At 36.6% G+C, this 22804-nt stretch overlaps 1 long non-coding RNA gene across 1 annotated transcript; it reads right to left on the bottom strand.

The window, feature by feature from the left end:
* Positions 1 to 18149: 18149 nt before the first annotated feature.
* Positions 18150 to 20502, bottom strand: LOC148116423 (uncharacterized). The gene is made up of 3 exons (XR_015729241.1): positions 20426 to 20502; positions 19519 to 19718; positions 18150 to 18314 (listed from the first exon to the last, which is right to left on the bottom strand). It is a non-coding gene; the product is annotated as an uncharacterized LOC148116423 (long non-coding RNA).
* Positions 20503 to 22804: the final 2302 nt, after the last annotated feature.

Here is a 22804-nt window from a genome sequence, read left to right as displayed (position 1 = left end):
TTTTGTCTTGTAAAAGCCAAAATAAAGTCTATTCCCTGTGAAAAGCTGTTTGCCCTTTATAATTCATTCCAAGATCTTATTGTAAAAGTTTCAATATTCCAATTTTATCAGGACCCTTAGTCCATTTACTTTCTAAGATTTATATCCTATTTAGCTTTTTGCTGTTTTGCTGCCCAGATTCTTTAAATTTTAGGTTTATGAGTAAATTTTTCTTTCATTTCAGGATTATAGGCAGACCCATTCAGCATTTTCAAACTTGCAGTCTGAAGGTGTGTAATAACTTAGAAATAGTTAATGAGTAATTTCCAAAGTGATAAAAAGTGAGATTTGTGAACGTAGTGTCCAAGTTGTCCCCACTCTTAGTTCTAATTTAGTCTCCACAGATTAGCAAAATGGCTAATCCTGTCATTTCCCAGCTCTCAAACCTGAGGGAAAACTATTGTCCTACATTCTTCTCATGACAAGCAGCTATCTGGAGCACAACTGGGAGATCTCCCATTCTCTTATCTGGAGAGGTTCCAAGGAACTGATCTACCCACTTCTTCCTTAGTCTATGCTTCAGTAGTCATCTCCACTTTTGCAGAGCCATCTTCAGTTTGTCATACTTCTCCTGGAAGTCCATTAGAAGGTCATTTCTAGAGAAATGGGTCAAGGTCACTCTTAAGTCAGGTGACAGCCGGTTATCTTTAATTAGGATGATTACTTCCTTGCTTTGCAAGAATCCTTACTGAGCTTTGCTCTCTGCAATACCAAGTCCAAAGGGGTGAAGGCCATGACTGCCCCAGCTGTTCTGATAATACTTCAGTGGTGGGTTGCCCCCAGTTCAGACTGGTTCTATAGAACTGGTAGTAAAACCAGAGGGAGGCTCCACCTACCGACCCCGACATCATCAAAATGCTTCTGCACATGTGTGCGGCCCCGTTGCGAACCAGTAGTAAAGGTAAGTAGAACCCACCCCTGTAATGCTTGTGTATGATCATTCTTGAGTGATTACTGGCTTGCTGTCTCCTGCGGCTGATATTCCACTGGTTCAGCTGAGTCAGAATCTGACTCTGTGTGACTATCAGAAGATGAGAAAAGAGAATGGAACTTTCCAGACACGTACATACTGTTCTGCTCTAAACTATAGTAATGTTCAATGTGCTTTTCAAGGAATAATTAGTCTGCTTCCTATTTATATAAAGTGGTCTTCACTTAACAAACTACTCATTCATGAATCTAAAACTCCTCTATGGAATTTTTTTTTTACAATTTCTTAACTGCTTCACACACACACACACACACACACACACACACACACACACACCTCTTTATATAGATTTCCCTTATTTTGATGAACTGATTTTGTTAGACAGCTACTTTGAGGACTTTCACTTCTGATTTTAGTCTAGAGGGGAGAGGAGAAGGAAGAAGAGAAGAGAAGGAAACTTTTGGGAAGTTTTTGAAATTCCACTTTGGTCCGGCTTTTGTTATTGAATCCTTGGGCGTCCTTCCCAAATGCTGCAGTCTTTTCTCACCAGTCAGTCTGCTCTGCAGATGACTCTCTCCTGATCCTGCTGGGTCCTCGGTAGCAGATGCAGCTTCTGACTGTGTCTGGATTCATTTCAGTCCATACAGCAGAAATAAAATACCAACCATATTTACAGCAACCTCCTCTACTGCCTGACAGAGCTGTCCTTTTATCTATGTTTGGCAAAAGGCAGAATGTTTGTTCATAGATACCCTAATTAGACAAGAAGTATCTCGATGTTTGTATGACATTTTGTGTGACATTGACAAATAGAAAAAGAAACTTATTTAGGTTGTATAGTTTTTAAATCACAATGAGTATGTTCTTCACCGATTAGACCCCCACCTTAAATATTGTGCCCAATTCTGGATATCATCCTTTAAAAAAGACTGAGGCAAAATGCAACCTTGAAAAAGGCCAATAAATGAACTTGAAAGTCTTATGAAGAGAGACTGAGGGAACTGTGAATATTTAGCTCTGATAAAAGAAAATGAATGGGATATATGAATGGGTTCATATATCTGAATGGATGTAACAAAGAAGAAGGTAAAGACCTTTTATTTATTGCTCTAGAATCCATTACGCGACTAATGGGTTTCAGTTGTAAGAAAGTAGATTCTGACAGAATATTCAGAGAACGTCCTAGTATTAACAGTGGTTTGTCGGTAGAACAAATTATATAGAGAAATGGAAGGCTTCTCATCACCAGCTGTTGAAAACTAGATGCTTTTATCTAGACACCTGCACTGAACAGGTCTTGATAGCTTAAATAGCAAATCTCTTTATTTCATTCAATACCAGCATAACTGAATATTTAAGAATAAAATTACAGCTGTTCCATTGTGGTCATAGTCTAGCCTTCAGTGTAGACTATAAAAATGATTAAAACATTGATGATTAACACAAACTTTAACAGTGCAAAACCAATATCATTTAAGATTGTAAGTTTAAGATTTTAAATACCAAAGTAAATGTAAAAATGATTTTTACAATTTGGGTGAAATTGTATAGAATAGTATACTATAGAATAGTAACTGAAGATAAATAAAAATAGCTAACATAAAATATGAAATCATATATCATGAAAACCTACTGCTAAACTATATTTAATATCAATGTTCTAATTAGAAGAACTATAATGGCAGAGTATAAGATAGGAGAGCATATAAGGAATGACAATAACCTGAAAGGTTTAAGAGCTAAAAATGACCCATTGGAATAAGTGGATTTCTGTGTTATTAAGGGGGTCTCTAGGAATTAATAATAATAAAAAGCAATAGACCAACAAAAGTATATGCAAATATAATGCAGAGATATAAATAAACTTCTGCATAAACAACAGGCCTAGATAGCTTCTATTGTATTCCTAAGAGCACATCTTAAAGCAAAGAGCTTTTGTGTTAGGAATTTTGTGAATTAGAGAGTTGTACTGTACAAAGTAGTATACTGTATCTGAAAACAGAACTGTCTAGTTATTTTTAAGAATCAAAATGCATTACAACCAATGTGGGGCTCCAATATTGAAAAAATACATCACTATGGCCACAAATGTATGAAGCACCACACCAGTGTAATTAGGTTTTCTAACTTTTTTTTTTTTTTTTTTGTTCTAAAAGGTTGCAATTTAATCTCATTGTAAGTTTGGTGCACTTAAATGTTTAGAATTGCTGCAATATTAACAAGTATAACGCTGACTCTGAAAGATGCCATGGTGAGTTGAATGGATAGTAATTCCTCAAGAGAACATTTCTCTTTCCCCCCTCTTGTTCTCCCTCACAAATTCTATGTATTTGTGGGATTGAGGAGCCGGGCAATTTAAAATTAACTAGATTCAGACTGCAGAACCTGTCACAACTGTATTCATTTCAGACTGAGCTATTCATAAATGTGTCAGATTGTATAGAAATATAGCAGACTATATCTTAGCTTCAGTGAAAAGAACATAAAATCTGATAGCAGATCTGCAGATAAGCAGACTGGCTTAAACTAGTTCTTATTCCTTTGTCTCTCAATTTTTTTTCTAACTCTTTTACTACAGATATTAAAATCTGTCATTATATAGTTTCTTTTAACTTTGGTAATGAACTAATTTGAAAAAGAAACAATTCTAAGTAAAAATTCCAAAAAGAAAAGAACTGAAAAGCGTCTATACTGTATTATGACAATAGCTGTATTTCAAAGTCAGTTAAAGACAGTGGTGGATTGCTCCCGGTTCGCACCGGTTCCTGCGAGCAGGTAGCGGTGATGAAATGACGTCACCAAACCGGTTCTCCACCCCACCCCTCCCCCCGCATTATTCTTACCCTTTATTTGGCCCCAATCCCAATCTATTGCTGCCTCCTGAGTCCCAGCTGATGGCTAGAGGGAAAAAAAAACTGTTTAAACTCTTGCCAGGGGGCTTCAAAGGGCCGCCCTACAGCTGATCAGTGTTAAAAGAAAACAAATGAGTAGCTATGCTAGGGAAAAAATGAAACTGAAAGTAAAGCAGGCTCTGCTGCAATGTCAAAATGAGACAGGGAGAGATTTCTTTTTCTTTTTGCTCACCAAAAAAGGTAGGTGCAAACAATGGGAAATTTAAGGCAAAAGAGGAGAGTTCAAGATTTTAAAACACAAAAGAAAAAAAAACTCTATTTAACTAGGGAATTGTAATAATTGAGATACTATTAATTGTATATTGTGTTGAAAGCAGAAATGGTTAAGTTGTGGTTTGGAGGAATATATGGGGGAAATTATTTGGTTTATTATAATTAGTAAATATAATTAATTGATTTGTAAGAAATTTGATTGCATGGAAATAATTGGAATATTCATGTTCATATTGATTAATATACAAAAAAGATAGTTATATAACTAATTGATTTATATTAAAATGTTGAATTTGTATTAAACAACTGTAATATTACATAATTAACCAATGTGAGGATGGATATAAAAATAGATGACAATGGGAAGAGGAATAATATAGAATAGAAGGAAAAATTGAATTTGATTAAGATTAGAGATGAGGATGAAGGGTAATATTGGTTTTTTTAAAAAAATAGATGAGGAATAAATATGGCAAAAAGGAAATATAGAAATTGTAAACTTAATTGAAATGACTGTTTAAATTTGTGAACTGGCCAAATACTCTGTTCAAAGAAAATACATTGTATGTTTGTATGTGTGTTTCAAATTATTGCTATTTATTCATATTTGTTTTCTTTTATTCTTTAAAGTTTAACAATTCATTCTTTATCTTAATATCTTTATATTTGTTTGGGGTTGGCTTTCTTCCCTTTCATCTTTTTTATTATACAGCAATCTTTCTCCTCAAACCTACCACCTCTCTCTTTTCTTTCCTTCTTACTTTCTCTTCTCCCCCTCTTCTTCTCCTCCCTACTTCCTCTTCCTTTCTCCTTCTCCTTCTCTCTTCCTCCCTGTCTTACCCTCACTCCTGCTCTAATTTCCCTTCCTTTCCTTCCTCCCTTCTTTTCCTTTCCTCTCTTCTCCTTCCTTCATCCCTCTCTATTGTTGTATCCTTTTGTGCATATGGATTACTCAGAGGGCTCAAAAAGTTATTTTTGACTGGTCCTTGCACTTTTGACCAGTCCTCGAACTTACGACTGTCCTCACATTTTACGTTTTTCACCCTATCTTTTTTTTTTATTGCAAAAGTTTTACAATTACATTTTCACCCCTTTTTTCACCCCCCCACCTCCCTCCCCAAACTTCCCGTCCTCCCTAACCCTCCCTAACCCTCCCCCCCCAGACTTCCCTATTATGTACTCATAACTAATAACACTGATATATAAACCTGAACCCATCCCTCCCCCTATATAATTTTTCCTCTTTGTCTCTTTACATTAAGATATTTCTAATACATTATTTTCAAATAAAAGCTATTTGATACTTTCTAGTTTGGTATTTGTTCTGAACATATTCTATCCACCTTTTCCATTCCCATTCATAAGTCTCTTGTGAACAATCTTTTAAATATGCTGAGATCTTCGCCATCTCTGCAAAACTTGCCATCTTCAAAGTCCATTCCTCGATAGTAGGCAAAACTTCATTCTTCCAGTATTTACCTATCAACAATCTTGCTGCTGTTATCATATACAATATTAGTTTTATTTCACCCCGTGTAAAACCCTTAACTATACCCAATAAAAACAATTGTGGAGAAAATTGAATTTTTTTCTTCAAAACATTCTGCATGACCCACCATATTTTTATCCAAAAAGCCTTAACTTTCCTACAGGTCCACCAAACATGATAATACGTAGCATCCAAACATTCGCATCTCCAACATTTTGGCTGAACATTAGGGTACATACATGACAACTTTTTAGGATCTAAATGCCATCTATAAAACATTTTATAAAAATTTTCCCTCAGATTCTGCGACTGTGTAAATTTAACATTCTGAACCCAAATTTTTTCCCATGTTTCCAACATCACTGGTTCTTCAAAATTTTGTGCCCACTTAATCATACAATCTTTAACTAATTCAGTTTCTGAATCCCTTTCTAGCAAAACATTATAAAGCCTTTTAATATGCATTGGACCTTTCTCTCTTATATGTCTAACCAATTCTTCCTCATGCAACATAATACCAGTTTTTTGGTCCTCTTTCCATCTCAATTGTAATTGATTATATTGTAACCAGGTTAAATTAATCCCTTCGTCCAACAGTGTCTGCAATGTCTTCAGCTGCCATCTGCCCGCATCTGTAAAAAGAACCTCTTTGTATAAAAACCCCCCGAGTGACATTATATTTGTATTCCACAAGGTATGACCAAGATCCAGCCATAGCGGTATTTTATAATCCCATTTGAGTCGGTGCTTCTTCCAAACTCTCATCAAAGAGTCTCTAAGTATATGACTTTTAAATACTTTATCAACTTTGTCATCATAAAATAGGTAAGCATGCCATCCAAATTCAAGATCAAAACTTTCTGCATTCAATATTCCAGCCTTTTTACTTCCAAACCAATCACTTGTTAAAGTTAAAGCTGCTGCATCATAATATAACTGTAGGTTTGGAAGTTTAAGGCCTCCTCTTTCTGGAACATCTTGCATAATTTTCAATTTCACTCTCGGCTACCCTATCTTGTTACCATGGTGAAGAGAAGCAGTTGTGAAATGAGTGACACGGTTGTTAAGAATTCTACAATGGGTATAAATGATGACCAGTCATAAGTGTGAGGGCCAGTCAAAAGTGCGACGACCTGTCAGAAATCATTTTTTTTCAGCCCTCTGGGTAGTCCTTTTGTGCATATGGACTACTCAGAGGGCTGAAAAAAAATATTTTTAACTGGTCCTTGCACTTTTGACTAGTCCTCGAACTTACGATCGTCCTCACATTTTACGTTTTTTGCCCTATCTTATCACCATGGTGAAGAGAAGCAGTTGTGAAATGAGTGACATGGTTGTTAAGAATGCTGCACGGTCATAAATGTGAGGATGGACATAAGTGTGAGGACCAGTCAAAAGTGCGAGGACCTGTCAGAAATGATTTTTTTCAACCCTCTGAGTAGTCCCTATACACATAGCCATGGCCACCCGGTCACATGACCAGATAGCCACGCCCACCCAGTCACATGACCTCCAAGCCACACCCACAAAATAAGCCACGCCCACAGAACCGGTAGTAAAAAATTTTAGAACCCACCCCTGGTTAAAGACCATGATTCATACAAGAGAAATGTACTTAGGCATTAATGTTTATAACATTATCACAACTTTGCATGACTTCTGCATAGGAATGAGACACTGAGCTACCAAAATCTCCTTTAATGCAGCTTTTATTAATTGCTATCCAGTAACAGGAATTGAAAAAGATGAAATGTACTTTAGCATTCTGTTAGTAATGCTTATTCTGTTCTTATCACAGATACAGTGCTTAGCCTAGTCTTGCTTAGGATAATCCCTGCCAGTCTCTGTCAAAACTCAAATGTTCTTGACTTCCTTCTGGGAATGCAGAATTGCAATATAAAGCAATGTTAATGGATGAAGACAGTTTATCTGGGCAACCATATGCAGTATGCACTGGATAACTTCATGTCTGAATGAGGATCCTATATGTGCTTAATCTAGAAGTGAATTTGGAATTGCAAGTAAGCTTCAGAAATACAGGCACTGCACTCTAATCAGGATGGTTATAGTAAATGGATACTTTGGGGGAGGAGAGGCTTGCTTACCAGGCAGCTATTCCTAAATGAATATCTTCTGACACTATGTCCACATAGCCTGGTTCACCATTGATTCCCTTCAGGGGTGGGTTCCACTTACTTTTACTACCAGTTCGCAACGGGATCGCATGCGCAGATCACCTATGACAACGTCCGGGGCAGTGGGTGGAGCCTCCTGCCGGTTTTACTACCGGTTCTTGTGAACCAGTCCGAACAGGGGGCAACCCACCACTGATTCCCTTGCTAGGTCATGGATGGGCTATGCCACATTCTTGAAACCAAGCTTCATTGTCTGGTTCTAGGCATTTTTCCAGTTCTGGAAATCAGCCCTTAAGCCAGGATTTCAAAATATGCTTTTTTTAATGGCTTCGAGGCCCTGCAGTTTTTTTTTTAAAAAAACAGAGTTCAGAAATGGTTTGCCAATGCTGGCATCCCAGGGTTGAGAGAGAGTGACTGAATGAAGGTCACCCAGCTGGCTTTGTGTCTAAAGTGGGAATAGAACTCCCACTCTCCCAGTTTCCCAGTTTCTAGCCTGATGTCTTAACCACTACTTCAAACTGGCTGTCTCAAGAAAGGTCTTTCATAATATCTCTGGTATTTTGATTCTTGCTATATAATTCCCTCATCCTTAGAATTTATGCAGTAGATTCTCTCAGCCCAAGGTCTTCATCTTCCATTCTCATTACACACTTTCTAAAATGTGTGTGAACATTTCTTTGCCTCTATAAAGTAAGTGGGGGAAAAAAAAATCATATGCTATATCCCGGAAAGTATAAAATGAACTGAATGAAAGATCACAGCATCAAAAGGCTAAATCTTATTTGCTATAGCTAACTGTTAACCATGAAGACATTTGATGTTTGATGTTCAAATTGTATCTGGCTGTGCACAGACAGATGGCACATTATTGTTCCTTAAATACCAAGATTCTAAGGTTTAGCACATTTGTTATGGTTCTTTTCTATCTCTGTTTCCAGGATCCGTTGCTGTCTTCACATATCCCCTCCCAGTCATACTCAGTTGCACTATAATATTCCAACCTATGAGGCACTGCATAGGTGACAAAATATCACATTAATTGAACTAGGTTTTTGACAATGTCAGCTCTACAGATATTTTCAATTGAATGACGAGGAGAAAAGAATGCTGCTCCTATAAGTTCCAGTCTCTTCCTCCTCCTCTTCCTCCTCCTCCTCCTCCCTTAGCTTGCCTTTAGCTCTTTAGCTCTGGAGTCTTTCTCTGTTCTTCTCTGCTTCTCAGTCTGTTGTTCATCTTCTTCTAGTTTATTCTGCTTCTGTTCCTCAGCTCTTTCTGATGCCACCATTCTTCTTTGTTTCACCACAATTTTTTCTTCAATGAAACCTTTAAAAAAAAAAAAAGATGACATGCCAAACAAGAGAAAGTCAGGACTCTTAAAGGGCAATGGGAGAAGAAGGATGAAAGCATTATCTTTGCTATGCATTTTTTCTCCCATAATACAATTAGAACAATAAGATTAACTGGTTGACATATTAGATAAAGAATATAAATGGTCCGCTATGCACATGTTATGGTAGTATTTATAGATACTTTAATTTTTTAGATCAACTTTCATAAAATTAATTGATGGTTTTGGAACTTTCAGTACATAAGATGATCTTGGTCTGGAGAGATAACTTTGGTGGCTATGTTTTCAAAACCAGATTTATCTGAACAATATTAAGGGTGTCCAGAGACAATAACATTCTGCACTAAGATTGCTTACAGATGTTTTTCGGATGTTTATACTGAATTTAAACATGAACTCAGTCTTGAAAACTGACAACAACCTAGTTGTATCACATTACTACAGGCGCAGAGGTTTAGAAAATACTCACTTTAGTGTTTGTGGATGTAGGGAAATAGAAAATAAGACCCGAAATATTTGGTACATAGGCTCCAGTGAAAGAGCTTTCTGGAATGTATATCACAATTTAAAATTATAATTAATTCAGCTAAAATATTGCTATATGTATTTGACATCTTTTTAAAGGGAGCAATTGGTGGCTACATCTAATTTTTTCAGATATTTTCAAAGTACAGAATTGGTTCCTATTATGTGGCCTTATGCTACAATAGCTACCTTTTGGGTGGAAGTTATTTAACTTGGTGCTTTTGTTGTAGAGGACACACTGACTTTTATAGATCTGTATACTCTTGAATTATAGTCTGATCCTTTGGAAATTAATAGGACAATGCAATGCAGCTAGTCCTCAACTTACAATCACAATTGAGTCCAGAATTTATGCTAATAAGTGAGACATTTGTTAAGTGAGTTTTGTCCTATTTTACGACTTTTCTTGCCATAGTTGTTAAGTGAATCATTGCAGTTTAGTTAGTAATTTGGTTGTTAAGTGAATCTGGCTGCCCTGTTGACTTTGCTTGTCAGAAAGTTGTAAAAAGGGATCATATGATCCTGGACACTGCAACTGTCATAAATATGAACTAGTTGCCAAATGTCCAAATTTTGATCATGTGCCCTTGGGGATGCTGCAATGGTCGTAAGTGTGAAAAACTGTCATAAGTCACTTTTTTCAGTGGTTTTGTAACTTTGAATGGTCATTAAACTAACTGTTGTAAGTTGGGAATTACCTGTACATTTTTCCTGAATGTCCCATCAAGTAAATGGCTATGGAGATTCTCAATCATCCAGGTCCTGGTTGTCCCAAAGATGCTTTTTCAAGAGGCAACTGGACTTTCTGGTTTTTCTTTGAAGATGTTTTGCTTCTCATCCAAGAAGCTTCTTCAACTTCAAGTGGCAGCAATGCTGATCTTGGTTACCTTCCAAACTGACAAAATCTTTATCAGATGTTTAGACATTGAAAAGGTCATCTTCTTGGTTGTTCTTCAGTGAATTTAGCTCAAGAGGAGTGCTAGCAAAAAATATTTCTGGAGGTGATTGAAAAATATCTTTAAGTATTTGTGGAGACCAATAACCTTCAGGTATACTGCTCTTGAGTTACAAAGATTCAGTTTTTAAGAAGCTGAAGCAACTCATCTTTTGATTAAGGTGAAAATATGTTATGAATATTAAAATGGAATTCCCCAGAGGGTATATTAATTTCCTTTTCTTCATCCTCTGAATTTGGAAGTTAATTTACATAACTAATTAAGATGGTGTAATACAGCTGCTGCAGATCAGTTGTTGGAAAAAAAATAATGCTAGGTGTTTAGAGAGAAAAATCACCTCTAGAGCCAATTAAACAATTGGGCAAATAAACCCATGTATTTTTCAATATTTTTAAAATGCACCATACACCATGATTAAATATTAACAGAAATTATATTAGGAGCTTGGGCTTGCTTTTTAAATTTAACATGTAATACATGAAGTTTTCTTTTAGCCTTCTATTCTTAATTGTTGGGGCATGAAACATTTTTTTGGAGCATGAAATGTTTCAGTATTTTAAACTTCACTAATGGTCCTAATGATTAAATATTAACCAAAATTATATTTGGAGCTTTGTCTGCTTTTTAAATTTAACACATAATAAATGAAGCCTTTTAGTCTTCTATTCTTAATTGTTAGAGCATGAAACTTATAATTTTTTTCCATGCTGTGCCACACTAAACATCAAATATTTAATACCTCCTTTTATATCTGAAACATTGTTTAATAGGCTACCCTTTAAATGGTTAGATGCCATATTTATTTTTCGCCATAGGAAGAGCATCATTTATTTATATGCACAAATAATGACCAATCCTATGCTGATTTTTCAGGCATGAACATAATGTATTTATTTATTTTTAAATGCTTGTAAAATAATAACAGAAAAATAAAAAAGAACAAAACACAAAAATATAAACTAAAAATACATAACAATTTTTTTTAAAAGTTATATATGCAGGAAAAAAAACAAAAAAATTTAAAAAGATAGACTATATGTTGTTACAGCAGTAAACAGTTACAATTCTGATGCAAACATTATGCAAGTAGATATTATTGCACATAAAATGAGATTTTTCTATGTGTGATGGTAGTGATATTATGTTTGAAGGTGATGCCACATGTACAAAATTCTCTCAAGCAGTTCTGTCAGACAGGGGAACTTCATTATCCACAAATCACAAAAGGTCTTGGATAGTCCACTTGGAACTCCTTCATAACCTATAACTGTCAACATCCAGCTTGTCCAGGATCATTTCTTTTCTGAAAAGCTTAATGTTTATTGAATAGATAACTTGGTAATGGCGAGATAACGCTAGTTGAATTTCTCAGGCACCAGTTCACAGTATTAAACAATGAAGTTCCCAGCCCAATACTTAAGCTTCATGTAGACCATGGAAACAAGTTCTCTTTGTTATGGGAACCATCTGCCTTCTTCTTTACACCTGTTGATACGTCCTTGAAAAGTTTCCAGACTCTCACAAGCTTCAGTGGAATTGTAGACATTTCGTTTCACCAATTAACCTATTCGTGATCAATACCTTCCCCTTACTCTAATGACAAGTTGAAACGAAAAGGCACTTAGCTGCCAATGTTTCACTCTTGACAATAATACTACACAGCCTGAAGAAAGACGGTAGGAGCATTCCTTTTCTAACACTCATTTTTGACCTAATATCATGGGTGAAGTTCCTATTATGTCTCAAGGTTATATTTCTTGAGTCTTTTGAGACAGAAACAAGGCACATAATATGAGTCCTCTAACTTCATTATAACTATAGAACAAAAATCTAATTGTAGTATGAATTGTTAGGTAGTTTGAGTGGAGCCAGATCTGAAATGAACTCACTAATCTATGAAAACTGCCCTGCCATCTAGTGGCTGAAGAATAGTTCTTTATATGGATTGTCAAAGAGGAATTCCTAACGACTTTAGACTCTGTAAAGAAGTAAGTAACACTTGAATGAAAAACAAAACCTCCCTGTGGTGGAGGGTTACCATCTATGATGGCTTGTTCATGATATAAGTATGAGAAAAAGCACTGAATTACAAAGGAGAAAAACCAAGCTACCTGTTGATCCTGGAGAAAAAGGAGACAAGTCATGGAAACCATACTTTTATCTCTTCTTTATGTGAAGGCAGGCAGTGTATGGACGCAGTGAATACCACTATTTATGGAATGTAGTGTACATATCTGTAATTGGGCCAAGTTAAAATCCCATTAGTATATACAAAAAAATGTAGAGTTGCTGAGACAACCAGAGTAAGGAGTTCTGACCTAGGCTTCCTGAATCAGTAAAACACACGAGTAGTCCCAAAAAACCTCTTTTATTGCAACAGCTGTGAATTCTGTTCATTCACAGATGAGTCCCAAATAGTTGTAAAGAGTCCTTCGGGATAATTTAATTTAATTTAATTTAATTTAATTTAATTTAATTTAATTTAATTTAATTTAATTTAATTTAATTTAATTTAATTTAATTTAATTTAATTTATTAAATTTATATGCCGCCCCTCTCCGAAGACTCAGGGTGGCTCACAATACATTTAAAAAAATAATTATAAAAAAACATTGAAAAATTAAGAACATTAAAAACATTAAAAACTCATTCACGCCATTCATGGCCGGATCTCGCCAGATCACAAGAGCAAGATCATAAGGCTGATAATCACCCATTTTTATTTCACTTGACACGCTTCCAAAGACCTAAGCCACACGGAGTCCAGAATCAAAGAGAGCTTCAGACTTTAAACTGAACAGAATTAACAACGTTGCTTCCTGCAAAGGCCCATGTGCCTTTGCTCCTCTTTTAATTCTTATGGGAGGGGCCAATCATCTCCAAGCCCTACTCCCAAGTCGTCCCTTTTGTTCTAACTGTTCTTGCCTTCTGACAGCTCTGCACATGCTCCCCCTGTTCCTCTGCCTCACTGAGGTCTGACTCTGGAGGCTCCAGAGGCAGCACGTACCTCCCAGATAGTCCTTTCTCTGCCTCTGATGCAGAGCCCTCATCCGAGCCTTCCCCGGACTCCAAGACTGGCCCATGTTCCTCCCCAACCTCCTCACTGTCCGACTCTGTTGCTGGCGGACCACAACACAAGGTCTTTCAATGTTATCAGATGTTACATCCCAACTGTAAAGGTTGTAATATGATTTACATTATTCCTATGTAATATTTTTTGGAGGGAGGGAACCTAATGATCACTGTAATTGTACATGTCAATAAAAGATATTTTGTTGCATTTATCTCCAAATGCCTTGGTTCCTTATTAAAGTAGGTATTTTCCCCCACAATATGAAAAAAAAATGTCCATTAGTGAACTATTCAAAGGTCTTAATTGGATTTAGTGTGAATGTTTCGATCAGGTTAATAGTGTTCTTAAAACGGGCACAATTCTTATAAGAAAAGAATGAGGACATTCTCATTACTTCTTATTCTACTTTCTCCCTGGAAGGATCAAAGTATAGGAAGTATCAATAGGAGCATTTCTTTAGTGATTTTCTTGATACTTTCCATCTGAGATAAAAAGGTTTTTTTTCAAATATCTATTTCTTTCTCATGAAGCTTAAAAATTAAGTGCAGAGATATAGATTGCTCAAAAATTAAAATAGTTAAGAATCAGTCTCATAGCAAGCCCACAACTGTAGCATTATCAAAAAAAAAAAATCACTGTCCAGTTTAAGCCAATCTTGGACATCATTTAACACTTTCCACCCCACCCCATAAAAGGGGGAGTGGTTAAAGAAAAATTACCCTCCCTCCAGGGTGAAAAAAATATTTCCTCTGGAGTTGGGATGATCTCTTCCATCGCACATGGGTTGGAGGTTTGGGAGACTGAAGTCATGGGTGCACCTTGGATTTTATAAACTCAAAGCCTATAGCATGTCCACTTCATAATGTTATCCTCTATGGAGCCTCAGTCAGTAGCTACTGCTCAAGGATGAATCTCTCCTTAAACCTCCCTTATTGAACCCAGGGATTTTTCTAAAAAGCTGTACTAACCACAATAGAATTGCAATCTAAAATGACATCAGTTTGCACCCACAGATTATCTCTGTTGGTTTAGTGCCATGATGGCGAACCAGTGGCACGCATGCCCAAAGTGGCACACAAAGCCATGTTCCCTGGCACGCGCGGCAGTGCCTGTTTGTCTTGGGATTTCTGGCATGCATGCATGTATGATGATCAGCTGTACTTCATGCGCATGGCAGTGCTGAAAACTGGTGCGCGCAAGCGCACTAGCCAGCTGATTGTCGGGCACGCACACATGCATACTAGAACCTGGACGTTTGGCTTTTCTGGAGCATGATCCCTTTGACTGTGAGGCAGTGCCGAAAACCGGCCTGTGCATGTGTGCCAGCCAGTTGACCGTTGGCTGCACATGTGCGCTAGAATCCGAAAGTTCGGCTTTTCTGGAGCATGCGCATGCCCCTGCAACATTTTCACGCGATCTTTTTTGTTTTGTGGCTTATATTTCAAAATAAATAAGATATTTAAATAAACTGTTTCAAACTGTCCCAGTGTGAGACTATTAGAAAAGGCTAGGAGCCTGAGATATATTTCTCCTCACTTTTCTTGCCCATTAAATATTAATATACTATCTGTGAGCACTAAGTAGCTATTTGTAAAACATTTTTAATTTTAATGTCAAATATAACAAAGCTTTTTGTGTTCATTTTAATGAACATAATAAATCTTTGAAAAGAACCCAATACTTATATCTTCCAATTACAGAAGAGATATCTAGAGCTACAAATACTTAATCAGAGTCTCTGCAGATACAACAGTTGTTCTGAATTGGCCTGGAACAAGTCTATTATATTACTGATCTGTCAGGAACTTACTCCCCAGAGGGATATTAAAAGAAGTTCTACATATAGACCCAACTGTTTGAGTTTGTTAGCCAAACAGACTTAAGCATATTGTCAAGGGGAAAAGTCTAATATATAGCTACAATATTTTCAAACTTGGCAACTTTAAGATGTGTGAACTTTCTTCAGATTGATTTTGTATCAAGTAATTGAGAAAATAAATGAAAATAATGTTGATTTATTTGGTAAAAATACCAAATAATACACATATTTCAGGGATACCTAATTGTGGAAATACTAATAAATTATTGCAATTATTTCATTCTGCTAAGACACATCTTTCACCTTATTCCCATGCTATATTAAATTCAACCATATTCTATTTTAAATTCATGAAGGGAATTAAGTTCCTGTTTAACACTCATAAAAGTTTATATAATTTTGGCATGGGTTATCTTATAGTACATAGATGTTTGACAGTTCTTTAACATTTTCTTTCCAAATTTATTTTTGAACTTTTTGATTTTAATTTTTCTTGAAGCATAAGTAATAAAACAAAAACATAAACAAATGGCTTAAAAGCTTTCCAAACAATCAATAAATTTACAGAATGTCTCTGTATAAGTAAAAGTTCTTTCTGCATTTGCTTTATTAAAAATGGGTCCTTTAATAAAGGTATATTTAAGTACCATGTTGAAAAAATGGGATGACTCTTTTTATGGGGTATAATCACATACAGCAACATCCATTAATTTAACTAAGTGTTAAGACATTTGAAAAAAAATCTGAGAATAGCTTTGATGTGGGTCTGAAAGAAAAAATTGATGGAAAAAATTAAGAGTCATCCTAAATTCCATCATATTAAACTCCAATCAGTGGTGGGTTGCCCCTGGTTCAGACCGGTTTGTAAGAACTGGTAGTAAAACCGGCGGGAGGGTCCGCCCACTGACCTGGACGTCAGCAGAAGTGATCTGCACCTGCACACGCAGGCACGATGTGAACCGGTAGTAAAGGTGAGTAGAACCCACCACTGACTCCAATATATAAACTGATCATACATTTCAGTACAAGAAATAGATTTAAATGAAGGAATTCTAATAACAGATCTAAAACTGGTCTGTGTTATTAGATCTAACATTTTATTGTAATGACTAGCCCTAATTAAGGGATCCACAGGTAAAGTAAAATGCGCAAAACATTTTTATAATCTGGAATATCTTTAATAGGCTCATAATAATTGATAAATTCAATAATTTTATTACAACTATTAGTTACCAGTATTTAAAAAATATCCTGCTGGGTCATACATTTCTTATTCTACCAAAGTTTTTTAGCACCAAATTTAATCAGACTCTCTATATCTATGTAGCAATTCTACATTTATATATCTGCTAATATATGCTTCACCAACCCATCCCCTGAATAAAGTATCTTTCTTTTGTAGAAGACTAGGAGTTTGAAAAAGGAAAGGAGGAGCTGAAAGAATGACAGTAAATGATTTAATGGATGGATGGATGAGTTGAAAGAGCAAGTGAGTGAATGAACGAATGAATCTATGATAAAATATTAATAAATTGTATTGGAATCCAACATAGTGTTCATACTAGAAATCAGGAAGCAGAAACCTTTTAAATATTTGGTCTTCTTTTTTCTGATTTGATAATATTTTGTTTCTGTGCATTTCCCCATCAAAATTTATTTTTTAAAAAATGCTTTCAAGATTATATCCTGTTTTGCCAAAATGTGGACTGACAATCAAGAGTGCAAAGATCTTAAACAAATGAAATAAATAAATTTTGAATGCATCTATTTTGCCAGGTATAAAATAAAGTAATTTTGCTGGTCCTTTAAAAAATAATTAAGGAATGTATGGTAGAACCAGTGGTGGATTGCTACCGGTTCGCCCCGAATTGGGCGAACTGGTAACGGTGGTGGGAGGCTCTGCCCACCTGTCCAGAAGCTTCTGCGCATGTCGTGCCCATGAGCGAACTGGTAGCGATGGGTGTTGAAACCCGCCCCTGGGTAAAACATTTTAATATGGCAAAATATATTAAAAAACATTTTAGATATTGGTCTCCCTCTAGTTTACAGTCAAATTACCAATATTTTTAGCAGAACTTTTAAAAAATGGACTTATGCTGGCCATTCCTATCCTGATAGAAGAACCATATGAAACCCTCAAATTCAGGTCATTACCGTTAAATTCTCATCTGTCTATGTACACACCCATCCATCCATCCACCCCACAGGTGTCAAACTTTGATCATGTCACGGGGTGGATCATGACATATCATGATGTTTTTTGCCTTTGCAGAGCCAGGGTGGGCATGGCCTTCGCGTGACGTATCCAGCCCATGGGCTGCCAGTTTGACAGGCCTGATCCATACTATTCATCCACAAACAGAGATGCAGACTCTTGTGACTTTTGAAAGAGCTGTAATGGCGCAGTGGTTAGAATGCAGTATGGCAGGCAAACTGCCCATTGCCAGGTGTTCAGTCCTGACCGGCTCAAGGTTGACTCAACCTTTCATCCTTTCGGAGTTGGTAAAATGAGGACCCAGATTGTTGGGGGCAATAGGCTGACTCTGTAAAGTGCTTGGAGAGTGCTACAAAGCGTTAAATGCTATTGCTATTTTGACTATCCGGCTGAAATGTAATGTGGATGGACTGTAGCCTATGTGGGAACACTTCATTAGAAACAGACAACCTGTTCCAAATGTGGAACATAAACACTGACAGAAAGGATCCTGGTAAGAAGGAGGAATGACGTCAACTTTTATTGCCAGTGTTAACATTCCTTGAATGCTGCAAGTTCCTGTGCCAAAGAGATCACTCTGGCATTAGTCCGGCGCTGTTCACCTTTCATAAGCCTCATTTCTCTGCGCATTGCCCGTAGTTCTCGCATGATGCCATCTTCTGTCAAAAAAGAAATATAGAGCATAATAAATTCAGCTCATTCAGTTGGCTGGGAAGTGGTAGTAAAAAGAGCCCAGTAGAATAGAGAAGCATTTCATTTCATATCTCTATTTCATACCCTATGTATAGATGCACCAAATAAAGCATGGAGGCTGGTGGTTGAGAGTGCAGTACAAAAACTACTTCCCATTTAACATGCTGTGTGCTTTTTGCCCGTTTGTGGTTTATATGAAACCTGTGTGAGAAAAATTGCAGACTGCAGTTCTCCTGTCTTATGAGGCCCAATGTAAATGGCTCTGTGAAGCACTTGCTATATATTTATTGGAGTAGAAAAGAGGGTTTATATGATGATTCTCCTTGAGTCTCTGTTCCCCAGTACAATTGCCATAAAGATACAGCTTTCTACAGGTGCTTTGTAGTACAATTTTGCTAATTAGAAAGTTAGTAGAAGCAGCCGTGGTGGCACAGTGGTTAAAGTGCAGTATTGCGGGAAAACTCTACCCACAGCCTGGAGTTCAATCTTGACGGGGCTCAAGGTTGACTCAGCCATCCATCCTTCCAAGGTTGGTAAAATGAGGACCCAAATTGTTGAGGGCAATGTGCAAATAATGCTAACACTGTAAAACTACCTAGAGAGTACTGTAAAGCACTATGGGACAGTATATCAGTGCTATTTCTATTGCTATTGCTACATGTGGAATGTCATCCTGAATGCCTAGTTCCCCAATATTCTGTAGCTTTAGAAATGGATGTACTTAAATATCTCCTCCAGTGATCTCCTATAAACTGGGCTAGGTTGTTTCTCCAATATAATTAGCAACAGGGAAATAGACCTATGTGTTCTTGGGGAGGGTAGAGCGGCTTTAAATTCATCTGTTTCCATTGATTTCCTTGTGTTAATATAACAGGGAGTGCAAAGCCTTCGTTCCTGCTCATCTCTTCCATGTGTGTTGTGAATAGATAAGTCTAAAATTATACATGTGTAATGCCTGTATAGAAATCTCTACTTCCTCTTATTTTTGAGTATTCTCAAAGAAGTTTGCAGGGCTCAGTGTGGCCTTTGCAGCACTAATAAGTCATTCACCCTTTTTCTATTTTTTTTTAAAGCAATTTGTGATGTCTCTTTGCTGCAAAACCTCAACAAAGCAGTAGTAGACATGGAGGACAATTTGTATTATATCCGATTCAATCATTTAATACTTACGTTGTTCAGTGATCCTCCCAAGGAGGCCAGCAATGTACTGACAAGTTGCAAGTGTTGAATCTTGAGTGGGTGCTGAAATGTGTATCGCTGGTTCTCCTCTTGCAGAATATTGGACCCGCTCTCCATTTGGATTTTCACCTATGGGTCCTTGGGGCAGCAAAGAAGATTCCATTGCTGGGTGTTCAGTCTCTAGTCTCTGGCTTCGAGAAGAGTGAATAGTCTGACTTACTTCTGATATTGTTGTGCATTCATTACAGGTGCTATGGGACTGTTCAACCAGTGTTCTAATGCTACCACTTTCTTCCATTTGTTGAATTGAGAACCCTCAACCATGCATTGCCACTTTAAGTAAGCAAAAATGTTAAACGCAATAGATATTTTATCGTGCTGCATTTCACAGCATTGGATTATATTGTATATCGATTCATATCATATTTAGCCTCCAATGTGTATGCTGCCTATAAAACACAACTCTTTATACACCTTTTTCTTAATTATTGTTTAGTTGCCCCTTATCTTTAATTTTTTTTTGGTCTGCGGTCATTTGGGTAAGTAATACATTTGTTTGAGCAGCATAACATAGTTATTTTACTCATCTTAAAGAGCTAAAGAAAATTGAATGATCTGATCTTAGTGTTTTCCTGCTTACATGAGAAAAATGAATGTAACTCTTCACAGTTTAAAAAAACACAATTTCCAAATTAAATATACATAGTTATACAGTCTGACTTATTGTACATTTGGGAAAGAATTACCATATATGGGTACAAACATGTGAGTGACTATTAGAAGGCAGCAAAGAGGTAGTTTTCTGTAGCTTTTTACTCATATCTAATGATTGTTTGAGTTAATGCAGTCTCAATGTGGTAGACTTTATATAACATGCTTCTCAGCTCAAAAATATTACCTCAGATGTGATATTCACATGTTGCAAAGACGGACAGATTTCTTCTTTCTTTCAACTTCAGCAATGCAGCACCATGTTTATCTAGAGGAAGAGACATACTGATGTATCAGGACAGTATATCAGAACTGGATGCTTTGTGACATCAGCAATATCTCCACCAATAAATGCCTCAGTTTCTCCCATTTGATTTCCATATTTGGATCTTTTTTTAAAAAATAACTTTTCATGGAGAAAGGTTCATATTTATTTCTTATCCGTAATTGCTCTTTAGTCCAAAGGCTCGCTGGACAGGTTATATAGTGTATTGAAAATAATATGATTATATAAACTACAAGAAATGCAGAATTAATTTACAGGCAGAATAGAAATGAAACAGATCGAAAGGATAATTTTAAGAGATACAGTATCAATGCAATAGACTGTTTAAAATATATATTTTTTATTTCTAATAAAAGGTGAAGAAATAGAAATTCTTATAAAGGGTTTGGATAAAGAGTCTTATACATTTATAATGGATATTTTTTAAATTGTTACTTCCATATTATCTCTCCAATCACTTTAATTTGAGTAATATTTCACAATTTTTTTTAAAAATATTGAAATAATTTAAAGATCTGGATGTCTATGAAACATATACTTTTGTTAATCTCTCAGTCTGAGAAGATAAACAAATACAAAGGAAACAATTGCTGTTGGAAAATTAGTTAGAAGATACCTGGATGTGACACAGGGGAGGGTTTTAAAACCCGTTGCTACTGGTTCGTTTGTGAGCGTGCGCACGCAGGTGCGCAACACTTCTGCTCATGAGCAGAAGCATCCAGGCAGGTGGGCGGAGCCTCCCGCCACCTCCACTACTGGTTCACTCAATCCGGGGCGAACCGGTAGCAACCCACCACTGATGTGACAGCCAAAGGTGCTTTTCAAAAGGCACCTGGACTGTCTTGGTTTTTTCTTTGAAAAAGTTTTGCTTCTCATCCAAGAGGCTTCTTCAGTTCAGTTCAGTTCAGTTCAGAACTGAAGAATCTTCTTGGATGAAAAGTGAAATGTTTTAAGGGAAAAAACCAAGAAAGTCCTGTTGCCTTTTGAAAAGCACCTTTGGGACAACCATGACCTGCATGACTGAGAATCTCCATAGACACCTGGATGTGACACTCTGTTCACTTAAGGGATGCTCAGTATAGGAGTCTTCTGGCTATGGACGTCCTGGGAAAAGACAGAAAATGAAGTCCCCATGGTTCTCTTGTATTAGTTTTGCTAGCTGTAAGCCTGATGATAGACTGAAACATGGAATTGTGGTGGCCAGTTAAGGATTCTCAAGTTATCTCTTTGCATTAATAAACCCCAAAGGTTGCTAACTTTTTCACCAATATAAACATTGACTTAATGAATATTCTTCTATAGGGTTAGGAGAGGGACAGGGAAGGATCAAAGGGTAGCACAGTTCTGGCTGTATCAGTAACTTCACTAAGGATTTACTTTATCCCAGGATACTTGGTTGCTATGTTTTGTTTTATACATTACAAGATCAGCTCTGAGATCACTGATGGAGAATAGTCCATTAGAAAAAATAGCTCCCTGAACCTTTGGTAACAGTCACATCCTTGTCTGCCCACCCTCGCTCAATGGCCCTCCACGCCCCACCTCTACAAATGAATAATCATTTGCAATGTACATTCATTCATATGAATTAACAAGTATGCTGTGGGTGTGTGCATTTTTGCCTATGTTGTATATATACAGTATGTATGTGGATATTTTCTATGTATAAGTGGAAGTTGAGTCATGGCAGATGGACTTTTTTTCTTTTTTGGTTTGAGATATTTCATTGCTTATCCAAATAGGTTATTCAGTATGGGTCAGATTGAAGCTCTTTCGATAAAGCAGTGAAATGTTTCAAACCCAGTAAACAAAAATATCCAGTTGTGATGACTCAAATTTCCAGACAACTCTACCTGGATGACTGAAAATTTTCACTGTCATATGTGTAAGAATGTTCATACATATGTGTGTATGCATGCACTAATGGTAGCTAAACCCCAAGGAATTCAAGGTGGGCTGGACTTAGATCTCTTGTGGGCGCTAAGGGATTGAAGGCACTGATGATTGATGACATGTTTGACTCCTCCCTCGGGCTCAGCCTAGTTATCTTCTACAAACACACTGTACCAGAAAAACAATTGGCCATGTAGATTGACATTAGCCCCACTTCCCTGAAATATCATATAAATTGCCTTCTTTACTACTCTTGAAACAATATTCTTAATGCACTACATGAATTTGGTATAAATAGTTTCACAGCAATGCTTGTCAGAGCAGTATACTATAAGTAGTCCTCTACTTGTGACCATCATTAAGTCCAAAATTTCCATTGCTAAGTTA

The sequence above is a fragment of the Pantherophis guttatus genome, chromosome 1 (genome assembly GCF_059756535.1).
Source record: "Pantherophis guttatus breed Tessera chromosome 1, ASM5975653v1, whole genome shotgun sequence".
In the NCBI taxonomy this organism is placed as follows: Eukaryota; Metazoa; Chordata; class Lepidosauria; order Squamata; family Colubridae; genus Pantherophis; species Pantherophis guttatus.
This window is presented reverse-complemented; position numbering and strand designations above follow the sequence as displayed.